At 36.4% G+C, this 12,326-nt stretch overlaps 1 long non-coding RNA gene across 1 annotated transcript; it reads left to right on the top strand.

Annotated features, from left to right (window-relative positions):
* Nucleotides 1-3,012: 3,012 nt before the first annotated feature.
* On the top strand, nucleotides 3,013-11,449 carry LOC9271461 (uncharacterized). Its single transcript, XR_001548089.3, has 2 exons — nucleotides 3,013-3,325; nucleotides 10,653-11,449. It is a non-coding gene; the product is annotated as an uncharacterized lncRNA (long non-coding RNA).
* The last annotated feature ends 877 nt before the right edge of the window (nucleotides 11,450-12,326 follow it).

Genomic DNA, 12,326 nt, shown 5'->3' with positions numbered 1-12,326 from the left:
GGACTTTTTTTTTAACGGACGATACTTTTTTTCCTTTTTTGCGACAGTAGTTTTTCTTTTCTCTCTTTTTATTTTCAGTCGGACTTTTTTTTTTAACGGACGATGGAAATTTCTTGTACTTTTTAAGTAGTAGTAGATAGATAAGTATTGAGGACGTCCTTGAAGACAATTTCTAGTCTAGAGGTGAGACTTACATCGCTGTGTTCTTTTGTGCAAGTTCCCAACTTTTTCTTTTTCGTTTTTCGCACGCATATGCTTTCCAACTGTTAAACGGAGTGTTTTTATTAAAAATTTTCTATAAGAATTTTGCTCTAAAAACATACTAATCTATTTTTCAAGTTTTTAGCTAATATGTAATTAATTATGTGCTAAACCGTTACATCATTTTACGTGTCGGACCCAACCCATACCGCATAACACAGACGCGTTATGTCCGTCATCTCATTAGAGCAAGTTTAATAGTATAGCCAACTACTAGCTCCAATTTATCTATAGCTAATCTAATAGCTCATTAATACAATAGTTACCTGTAATTATATACTAAACCGTTAATATATGGTCCCACCTCTTATACACTTCCAACGTATTGGCTTTAAATCTGTAGCCCGCTTTTCTTCTCTCTCTTCAATTCTCTTCTCTCCTCCACACGTGCTTATAGCTGACTTGTATGACTTGTAGCCAACTATTGTGCTTATAGCTGACTTGTATGACTTGTAGCCAACTATTGTACTCGCTCTTAGTTATGATTGTGGTTATACTTGGGTTGATGGTAGATGATTTGATGTTGCACGGTGTAATGGAAAGGTTAATGTTGTTTTAAACTTTACTCATTGGGGCCACTAGATCCAGTAGTTGGAAGCAGGGAGAATCCTTTGGTCAAGAGAATTATACATAAGTTCACTTTTATATATAAACTTATGTTGGGACGAAGATAATAATTAATATAGTATATTATAATACCTACTTAATTACATACTCATATGAATAGTGATGGTACAGAAATCTAAACTATTCGATCTCGATCCAACAATGGTTACAACAACTGCAAAAGTTGCACTTGTTGCAGCCACTTCACTGATCCTGATTCAATTCTGCGGCAGATTGCTATGGTTGACGGTGAAAGTTGGTAGCTAGCTAGCTTTTGAATAGAGCGCATACTTAAACAAATCAAAATAATATAGGATTTAATCCTTTGTTTCAAAGGCATCCATAGAAATCCTATAATATTCCTATGTTTTTCCTCCAAATCAAAACGCCCGTACCGTTTCATAGAAAGAGTAGCTTATTTGTTGGCGAAGGTTGGGCTTTACAGTCCTCTTGGGCTTTCTGGGTGCACATGGGCTGAGTTTTGTCATTGCTTGATGGCCCAGTAGGGCAGCAGAGTTTCAACTTTCGTGTAACACATTGATGGATCAATTTTTGGCATGGGATATTTACAAGTTTGGCTCGTCGAAGCCAATGTGACGATGCCTATTTAGGAATTCTACATATTTAACGCTACAAAATTGTCCAATTATAAACCTGTCGTGATTTTCCCTTATTGCCATAATTGCTGGATACTACTATTGGTCTATTTCTCACATATAAGAAATTCATTACATTTTGGCTAAATATTATCAAACTTTCGATACTTTTATATTAACCTAGTTTGAAAACGTAAGAGTGATCTGAATAAGTTTTATTCTCATAATCTCTCTCGTAGATTTTATACTATATTTTATAAGCTCAATATATAATATAAAATTATGATCAAAATCACATCTTAAAATATGCGTCCATGAAAAAGGTTAGACACCATTTTCTTTTCTTACAGATTTTTTTAAAAAGCAAAGCGAGTGTAGTTCAATTGGTTTGGTTAGGTTTCTTACGGTGGAACCAGTCCATCTAGATTCAAGTTCTAGACGTGATAGAGATGCTCGTATTGACAACTAGTTATTCTTTCAGTAATAGACGATATACTCATCGATAATGAGACGCCCATGGTTATTTCGTCAATTTCAGGATAGGCTGGTCTAGTCTTTTGGAAGTGCTCATATGGAAGAGTGTGCGTGTTGTTCATTTGGGTGAGTTTGCCTCGCTGTGAGCGTATGCATTTGTACTATATTTTAAAAAATATAACAAAAGTCTAAAAAAAAGAAAATGGCAAAATGATCAACCTCCTCATGAAAAAAAAGAGAGAATCATTCTATGATCATGTACTCCAATTTAAAGATTTGCCATCGACTTTATCTCCCTCTATAATATGACATCGACTTTATCAACTTTTTTTTTAACAATATGCTATTGGAATGAATAATTTAAAAAAAAAAAACCTAAACTACTCTTAAAGACATAAAGGTTGGGCAATTGATGGACTCACTAGAAATATCGAAAAAGATATGAAACTTTTACATATAAGTGTGGGTATATTTCAAGATTTTAAATTTGCATATATTTTTTTTCGAAAATACAATTTATATTTCATATGCTAATAAAATATTCTTGTATTAATGTTAAATCATCTTTCATATGCCACATAATTATTTTTCTTCTCTGGCTATCTTTTAAGTACATGGTTCCTCTTTCACATACCACATAATTTTTATTTTCAAAATAAAACATGGAAGAAATCTTAATATACACACACAAACTGAACTCATATATTGGGTAAGAAGGCTTAAACAAACTTTCATATCTTTCGAAACTTTTAATGAGCCAATTCATTTTCTTAGAAACACAGTACAAACGCAGGCGCTTACAACGCGCGTACACTCACCCCTATAAACATACACACGGACACCTACCTTTGTAAGCAACTCCGAAAGACTGGGTGACATATCTTGAGCCAAGTAATTGTCAACTTTGAATGACTTGGAGAACATTTTAATTATTTTTTTTAAAACGCATCCACCTTGGTGGTATATTGTAGAAAAAATTTAACAAAGTTCGATGATAAATCATCGACTAAACTCAAAATATGCTTCGAATAGATTCTAAAAAAAAATTGCCATATCACATCCTCTCTCTCTCTTTAACCTCTCTTCCGTCCTACGCCTCCATTGCAGCGTTGCCGCCTCAGCTTCCGCTTCCGCTGCCACCGCCGCCGCCGCCGCCGCCAACCACCCTATCCCAGCCGCCATCTGCACATCCCCAAATCGCTCACTTGAATCTAGCTAGCAGCTGCAGTCTCGAGTAGCCGCATCTATCGATCTGAATCTAGCGGAGGAACTAATGCTCTGTACGTATCCGGGCCGGGGCTCTCCAATCCAGAGCTCATCAGTCCCACCGAGGCTGACAAGTTGATGAACAGCTTCCAAGTGTACTTCAATATGCTTGTGGATATGAGGTAATTTTTTTTATTCCAGCTAAACGAATTATCGCATTAATCCCCGCAAAAAAGATTAAAAATATTATTATCGCATTAGGATTGATAAAGCAAGTGATTCGAGAATTTTTATCGTATCTCAAATTCATGTGGTTGTTCTTTCTGAAGATACATGATGATTCTCTGAAACCCCAATTTTCCTGTTGAAAGTAGTAGTAGGCTATTTCGTGATGCATTTTACTTGAGGATATGAACTAGTAGAAAAATACTAATTTGATTGCAAGGAATAAGAAATGTGTTGTTTTACCTACTAATTTGTGTGCACGAACTAACATAAATAATGACAGTACATTTTGCAACAAGCATGTACAATGTTGTCAAAATAAAGCATGATATTGTTGATGTTTCAGTGTTTATCACAGTAACAAGAAAAAGGAAAAGTAAATATGCCAGTGGAATAGGTATCACAAGCTGTACCCATTACCAAATTATTTTTTCTCTTCAGTTTGTATAACTGTCCCTTTTCTCATGAAGCAACTTCTGCATAATGCTCCGGACATTCAACCATGATGGTCACATTGTATTTGCGCTGATGTTGCGGTCAGTGGTTTCTCTTTTAGAGGGCCAAAGGGCCATTGAAAACAAATCCAGTAATTTTTACAGACCATCAAGAGAAATCCATGAAACTCACTAAAACGAAATGCAGCTTGACAACACACAAAGCACACTTTAAGAAAAAAAAAATGGAGCCCCCGAGAAAAGCAAGACCATACACACTTTCTGCAAGATCAAAACATCAATCAACTCTTCCCCCACCCCCCAAAACAAAGGAACCCAGAAATACAGCCAAATCTATTATTATTATGCGGGGCACTGACTTTCGGGACCAACGGATCACTAGAGAATCACAGTGCATTCTCCTTTTCAGTTATACCTCTTCGACACCATCATCAAGATCAACCTTCCGGAGTTTAAGGTTGTTTTTTCCTTTTAATCTCAATTCGCAACATCTGATGGCTAAACTTCGAAGCTGGGGCACTGCTTCTTCTGTAAATATAACTGTTTTCAACTTGGTTAGCCTAATAATCTCCAGGGTCTTGAGCTCTCTGAAGGCCTTATCATAGAAAACCAATGTCTCGCTAATATATGAATTGTCTAGGAGAGCAAGTGTGACCAAGCAGGGTAGTTTCTCAAGGGACATTATATGATTCTGTTGGAGATTAGTCCTGTAAAGTTTAATAACCGCAAGTGTCCATGAGTTAGAAATCCAGTATGGCATTTTTCCAATATGACCGTCAAGCTTTATGGTTTGGAGGCGTGGAAACTCCAGTGGCTTCTTCCTTTTCTTTTCAGAGATGGGCAGGCAAGCAAGTGTTCCATCACTTTGGCATGCTCCGAGGTACAAATAGGTCAGCGAAGAAGAAATCCTTTTTAGGGTTTTGGAGACTTGTTTGCTGTTGCCAATTGTAATGCCTGCCAATCCAAGGTGCTCCAACCTAGCAAGTTTCCCCAAAGCTTCAATTTCTGAGCCACTGTTGTCCTTGATATCCATGATATCCAGCCTTTCTATGTCCTGCAGGTTCTCTATCCCTTTAGGCACTGTTAGAGCTGAATCAATGCAGCATCGGTTCCTTCTATTGTGACAGGAATCTTCTGTTCTTCTGCTAGCACGAAGGAGTTGTAGCTTGCCGAGTTGAGTGACCTCATTAGGAAGTTTTGTGATCCTTGTCTTTCTCACGTTTAGCAGTTGCAGGAACGGGAGCATGCCTATTGACGAAGGAAGCTCACAAATATTTGTTTTGTAAAGATTTAGGTACCTCAAGTGACACAGTTCTCCTACGCGCTCTATATCTCTTCTAGTGATTTTAAACTCATTGGCATTTGACAAATCTAAAATGCGTACTGCTCTAAGTTTAGAGGAGCAAATAAGTGCAGCAATGGATTCTGATGGTTCGTTGAACACTGTTAGTGACCTGATGCCAGAAAGATCCACATATCTAGCTAACTTCCTGCCACTCCCACCATCAAGTGTTACATGGGGCAAACGCTTTACTAACAAACTTGAACTCTTTCTTGGACCAACAGTGATTGAAAATTTCTCCTCTTGTGAAATCATGACCAGGATATCTCGCATCATGGGATGGATCCAGCATGTCTTAAATGATCTGTTCTTTCTCAGGTTGGATACCATAATCATGCTTCGATCAATGAGCCACAACAAATACCATTTTGCAACAGTCCTAGGGCTCATTCCAGTTCTATCCCTCACAAGCCCTTCAGCTAACCATCGGTCTATTATAGTCTCCACATTGATGTCAGAGTTCTCTGGGAAAATGCTCAGGTATAAGAAGCATGGCTTGAGATAAGGCGGTAGATCTTTGTACCTCTGAATCATTACTTTCCATATATCTTTGAGCATTGGGTGGTTACTGTAGAGTAATGAAGGAAGATCATCACATAGTTTTCCCCACTTGTGAGGAGACTGAGGCAAGTAACTTGGCTACAGTTCCTATAGCCAATTCTAGTCCACGACATTTTCTTAGTATCTGTTCAATTGTATTGAAGGGCGGTTCAAGTACCTTGAGTCTGTCTAGTTCCTTTAGGTCCAGGTCTTCGAAGTCCTCTCTATCTTCATGAGTCATTTTTGAGTTTTCTGTTACAAGAATCAAATTCTTAAAACGCTCAAATGATTCTTGTTTTGATAACAGTTGGACCCAATAAACATGATCATCTGATTCGGTGCAGCCTTTTGCAACATGAACGATCTCTGTTGTTACAATGACCTGGCTGCCACTTCTACTAACATGAGGGAGTGCCTTTTTTATGCTATGCCATGCATGTGTCGTCCACAACTCATCAAACACGACCAAGAACCGTTTTTGTTTGAGTTCGTGTTGAATACCATGGGCTAGCTCATCTTCTCCAGTATATTCAGGCTGACTTGAAGAATCATCAAAGAGTTGCTTCATCATATCCTTGAATACCTTTGTGACATTCACATCTTGCGACAATTCGATCCACACATAGGAATCATATTTTTTATCAGCTTTATGCCTCTTGTATATCTCAGAAACACGAGTAGAGCCTGAGCCAAACATGCCAACTACTGCAGTCACTTTGGGAGCACAGGTTTTGTCGTTTGATGCAGATTCTTCAGGAGCTTCAGCCCATGTAACCACATTTTGCGTCCAATTGTCAGTAGTGCCTTCCACAGAGCGAGACAACACTTTGTTCAAAGCCACCATAAAATTCATATGATTGTCGATGACTTGGTCAGCAATGACAAGATGATAACGCATATTTCTCTCGCTCACCTCAACTATCCTTGATTTGAGATCACTTAACTTGGCAGCAAAAGGACGGAGAGCTCTGTAATTGGTTACATATTGAGACCAACTTGAATTTCTAGTAGTGAGGGCAGTGATTTGTTCCTCTAGGCAATCTTCCATATCATAAGCCAAATCCTTCACTTGCTCCGCCCAAACTCTAGCCATCTGATACTTCGGGGAATCCTCCTTCATGTTTTCAACAACACCAAGAAATGCTCCAATTGTTTGAAGCTCATCCTTGACGAACCTGCTTGTTGGAAACAACTAAATGTTCCTCAGTGTATTCACTTTTTTTTGTAGAACAAACAAAAATAAAAATTTTAGACAACATATAGTTTCCGTAATTTACCAGGAATCTATCTATTATATTATTAAAACAGTCTTGAAAGGAGGCATCACGTTCGCTGTTGAGGCTAGAAATTCCCACATTAATCGGAGAAAAAGAGAAAAAAGCTACACCTTTAGATTATATAGTGCATATAGATTAAAGGGTGTAGATTTGTTGGGCAATATTTCTATTGGTACGAAACAAACTCTATTTATATAATACATAAATAGGAAAGGTATAAGTACGAAACAAAAATTCTAACGAGCATGCATCATGCATGTCAGAGTCCTAATAGTATCTAGGCAAGGGTATGTCCGATTGGGTGTGGACAAAAAGGAAAAAAAAACACAATCCACAGAAGGAAAGGAAAACAAAAAAGATGCACAGTCCACGGAAGAGTATTTTGTAGCTACCAAAAGTTCACTTGCCCAGATAATCTTGCTGCCACTCTAAAATCACGTGCATTCATCCATCTTGCTATCAACACCTACACGATAGATCACTGGAAATAATTCTGTAGCCTACCAAAAGTTTTTGTCAAAAAAGGAAGGAGAGTCCAAGTAGAAATACAATCTAAAAATAGCTGAAATTCGGAATTAAAAAGAAGCAATATTGAACAAGTTTCCATATAAGAACCCAATACGAGATTAATCAAAATTCGAAATAAAAATAAAATAAAATTCAAAATTAGAAAAAAATAAAAGGAGAAAAAAAAGTAGAAATATAATTTAAAAATAGCTGAAATTCGGAATTAAAAATAAGCAATATTGAAAGAAGTTTCCATATAAGAACCCAATACGAGATCAATCAAAATTTGAAATAAAAATAAAATAAAATCCAAAATTTGAAAACAAAAGGATAGTTCAAGTAGGGCTACAATTTTAAAATAGCTGAAATTCGGAATTAAAAATAAGGAATATTAAAAGAAGAGTCCATATAAGAACCCAATACGAGATTAATTAAAATTGGTAGATTAATTAAATTCGGAATAAAAATAAAATAAAATCCAAAATTAGGCAAATAAAAAAGAGAGTTAAAGTAGGAATACAATTTTGAAACAACTAAAAATGAAAATAAAAAATAAAAATATCAAAAGAACACAATACGAAAAAAATAAATTCGGAAATTAGAAAAAGAAAAAAGATTTCAATTAGGAATACAATTTATAAATAACTAAAATTTGTGATAAAAATAAAGACTATTGAAAGAAAAGACCATCTAGAACACACGACGACATAAATTAAGTATCATGGCTATAAAGGAGTAGAGTGCTGGCGGTTGATACGACATATAAAAACTGTTAACAAAACACCAAATAGAATCCTAATGACGATTAAAAGGAGGGACGACAAGCATGCTGTGAAGCAAACGAGCAAGGCGATTGTCGGGACTTATAGAAAGTAAAAAAAAAACTATTGATAATCATATTTGAATTTTAAAATCTCAATGAAAATAAAAAAGAGAAGCAGCGGGCGGGGTGTATAGGAGTATAGTTGCAGAGCTGCCGACAGTTGACGGGACTTCTAGAAAATAAAAAATGAATTCCAACGATAGTTATGTTCAATTTTTAGAATCACAATGACAATAAAGAGTAGGCGGTGGACGGGCCGTAGAGGAGCACAGTGGCATCGTTTGACGAGACTTCTAAAAATTATAAAAAATAAAACCCAACAAGACAATAAACTCTAAAAACTACATGGTTCAATTTTTAAAGGTTCGGAACTTCTAAAAGTAAAAAAAAAACAATGATAATAATGTTCGATTTTAAAATCTCAATGACAATAAAGAAGGGAGGCAGCGGGCGAGCCGTAGAGAACTACAATGGCAAAGCCGCTTACGGTTTGGCGGGACTTCTAGAAAGTAAAAATGAATCCAAACGATAATTATGTTCGATTTTTAAAATCTCAATGACAATAAAGAGAAGAGACAGAGGATGTGCCATAGAGGAGTAAAATGGCAACATTTGACGGGAGGTCTAGAAATTATAAAAACGAAACCCAACGTGACAATAAACTCTAAAAACTATAAGATCCAATTTTTAAAGGTTCCAAGGAGAATGAATAGAAATAGTGGTAGATCGAGCAAGCAAATAAAGAAGGAGATGACATAAGGGGTAGCAACTGATGTGACTTTTAAAAAACAATATAATTAGAAACACGGGGATTATAAGGTTTGGTCTTTCAAACTCTTAAGACAATGAGATAGCTATTTAATAAATTTTTAAGTAAAATCATACTTAAAAAAAAATGATTTTGTTTGGGTGCTAGCCGCGCAATTGCGCGGGCCACCCTGCTAGTTTTATCGAAACAATTGTTCTTATTCCAAGTTCGTTTCCACATAACTTTCCTAATTTTATTGATTCAATTGTTTCAGTGAGCATTGGTCCGCGTGACAGGTGAACACTGAACAGCTTCCCTTCCCTCTAGTCATCCTGAGCCCCAACAAATCCTCCCCACCAGCAAGCTGAATCAAGTTGATTCGCGATTCTATATTAATTTTCTCTGTATCGCTGACCAGCAGGCCCTAATTGTCAGCTCATGCCATTTACTCCTAATGGTGGAAAATAACTGCTAAACCATCCCTAGTTTCTATTCAGTCATTGTTTATATCTTGAGTCATTGGCATGGGGACACAACTACTAGGGGTGGATAACAATTAACAAGTTGGCTTTACTCGGCTCAGCTTGTTAAAACTTGATAGGAGAATAAGCTTGCTAGGCTTGGCCGTTTAGATAACTGAACTGAAAGTAGAGCTCAGTTCAGCTCGTTAAAAACTCGAGCCAACTTGTTATTATGATACCGATACTAATTAGTCACACAATCAAATCTAATGCCTATTATTATTTAGTTGTGTATAATATAACATCTTTTAGCCCTATATATTATCTTGTATACTTATATATGTAGTTATTGTTCACACTAAAACATTATAGGTCTAAATATTTATTTGTATAGTTTAGGGACCTACCTGTCTGCCTCTGAACATAGAAACATTAGGATTTCTTCAGAAAGATAAGTACTCCATCCAGTCAAGAATATTTGATGCCAGTGTCACTAATCGCAGCAGCGCAGGTGTTAAATATTCCTGACCGGAGGTAGTGCAAAATTGATTTAAGATCATGCACAGTGTTTTCCCTTTTTTTTTCTTTTTAGGATCTAATATCTTTTTAAAACTTAGATCGCTTCACCAAACTCCTATTAGTTCGTGATATACCATAATACACATAAATATTTAGATTTGTTTGTTGTTTGCTTTCTGGGAACTGTCTACTGTTATTTGGTTTTCTCTGTAATAACTGTGGACATTCAGGGAACTTTTGAAGATTATCCAAAGTAGGAGTTTGTGACCAACACCACCTTACATATATTGACTCTATATTTTACAAATGCATTTTGTTCTGTACTCCAAATGCGCTATTTTCATAAAGCCATAAGCTAATAAACTTTTACCTATTTCTGCATCATACTGCCTTAAATATTGTCCAATTTTAACCTTTTGTCCATAATGATTACTCAATAATTATTTTTTAAAAGTGACTAATTTAGGGATATTAGAACAAAGCAAAAAAGAAAATGACTGTCACATGCTCTAACAGTGAAATTGTCATAAAAGAGCTAATTGCTCTCATGATCTAATGTGTGTTTTTTCTTAGATAATGGTCTGATGTGTTTTTGTCTTCTCCATTTGTCAGTTCTGTTGGCACATTGCAAGAACCGATGCTCATGTTCATGAAGAAAAGCGAGTGGAGGAGACAGAAAAACTCTATGTGCGGCGCCGGCTCATCCTAATTGATTACCTGGTATTCTCCGGCACGCTCTGCAGCAAGGTGGCCTCCTTCTCCACCAGCGTCGAGATGCCGGCGATCAAACTCCCAACCAAACTCACGGCGATCTCCGCCATCGAGCTCTAGCTAGGCCTCTTCTCTGCAAAGGTGAATTTGCAGCCGCGAGTGAGTTTGTGTTTTGGCAATCAAGCTCCCCTATGGCTGCCGTTGTGCCGTATATATGCTACTGGTTCGTACTGCTATGTCCGGCACCACAGTCCACAAAGGTTTTGTTGCCCACTTTGCCCTTGTTGGGTATATAAGGCTGTGTTATTCCCTCACCTTTCCCAACTACTAAACGACGGTACGTATTTTGCAAACAGTTCTATAGGGAAGTTGATTTTAAAAAATCATATTAATCTATTTTTCAAGTTTATTTTAGCTAATATTTAATAGATCATACACTAAACGCCGCTTTGTTTTGCGTGTTTGGGAGTGAGGGTTTCCAACCCTCCTCGCTCCGCAACTTAGCCTAATTCACTTTTTGTGAGGCCTGTATAGTTTGTTTCAGAATTTTTTTTACCGAAAATTTGTTACGAATTGGAGACCAATTTTCTGTTTAGAATGAGGCAGGATTATAGTTTTTGCTAACCAGCTCAAATATAACCCACCCTGCCTACCCAGTTCCGCCCCTTATGTAAATAAATATGACGATATTGCAGTAAGATTTTGGATGCAGTATCAAATATTTATCTGTTCGATGTAAATATGTAATGTATACATGTAAATTTTCCTTTAGATGAAAATGTATAATTATAAATTTCTTACTAATAAGCGGTCAGGGCAAAACGTCTGAAATCAGGTAGACATAATAGAACTTGGAAGAGCGAAAAGGTAAATAGTTTAGGGCGTACATATTATTGCGATTTTTTTTAAGATTTATATTTTGTCAAATTGCCAATGCCAACCTTTCCATAATTATCTTAAGCTATGTGATTATGACTGACAGCACATCTCTTGATCAAGTTGCGACATGATTACGCATTTTGTTTACAGAGTCAACAGCATCAAGAGAATAATTGTTATTTTTTGTTTGCCATGCATGGTTCAAGAAGTATACCTCGCTCTTCATTGTACCTGCCGTGATGACTTGGTCCAAGGCACTTCAGCGACTTACGTTTCCGTACATCCTCTCTCTCATGTACGATGCAAGTGTCTATAAAAGGATAATGGAATAATTTGACAATAATTAGATCCAAAATAGATATACCCATTCTTAAAAACTAAAATATGTACTAAACTATTCTTCAACTATACTCCCTTCGTCTCAAAATATAAAAGATTTTAGTTGAATGATACACATCTTAGTACTATGATTCATATAGTACTAGTTTAGATTCATAGTACTATAATGTGTTACATCCAATCAAAATTTCTTATACTTCGGGACGGAGTGAATACTTAAAAAACAAGTTGCTCTGCAAGGATGGATCGATCCATCCACGTCGCACGGGTATTACTACTAGATGATTCCCCGTGCTTTGCTGTGAAAATTAATAAGTAAATTTTATTATTTTTTAATAATTGAGCTAAAAGTAAAAA

Source organism: Oryza sativa, chromosome 8, assembly GCF_034140825.1.
Source record: "Oryza sativa Japonica Group chromosome 8, ASM3414082v1".
NCBI lineage: Eukaryota > Viridiplantae > Streptophyta > Magnoliopsida > Poales > Poaceae > Oryza > Oryza sativa.
This window is presented reverse-complemented; position numbering and strand designations above follow the sequence as displayed.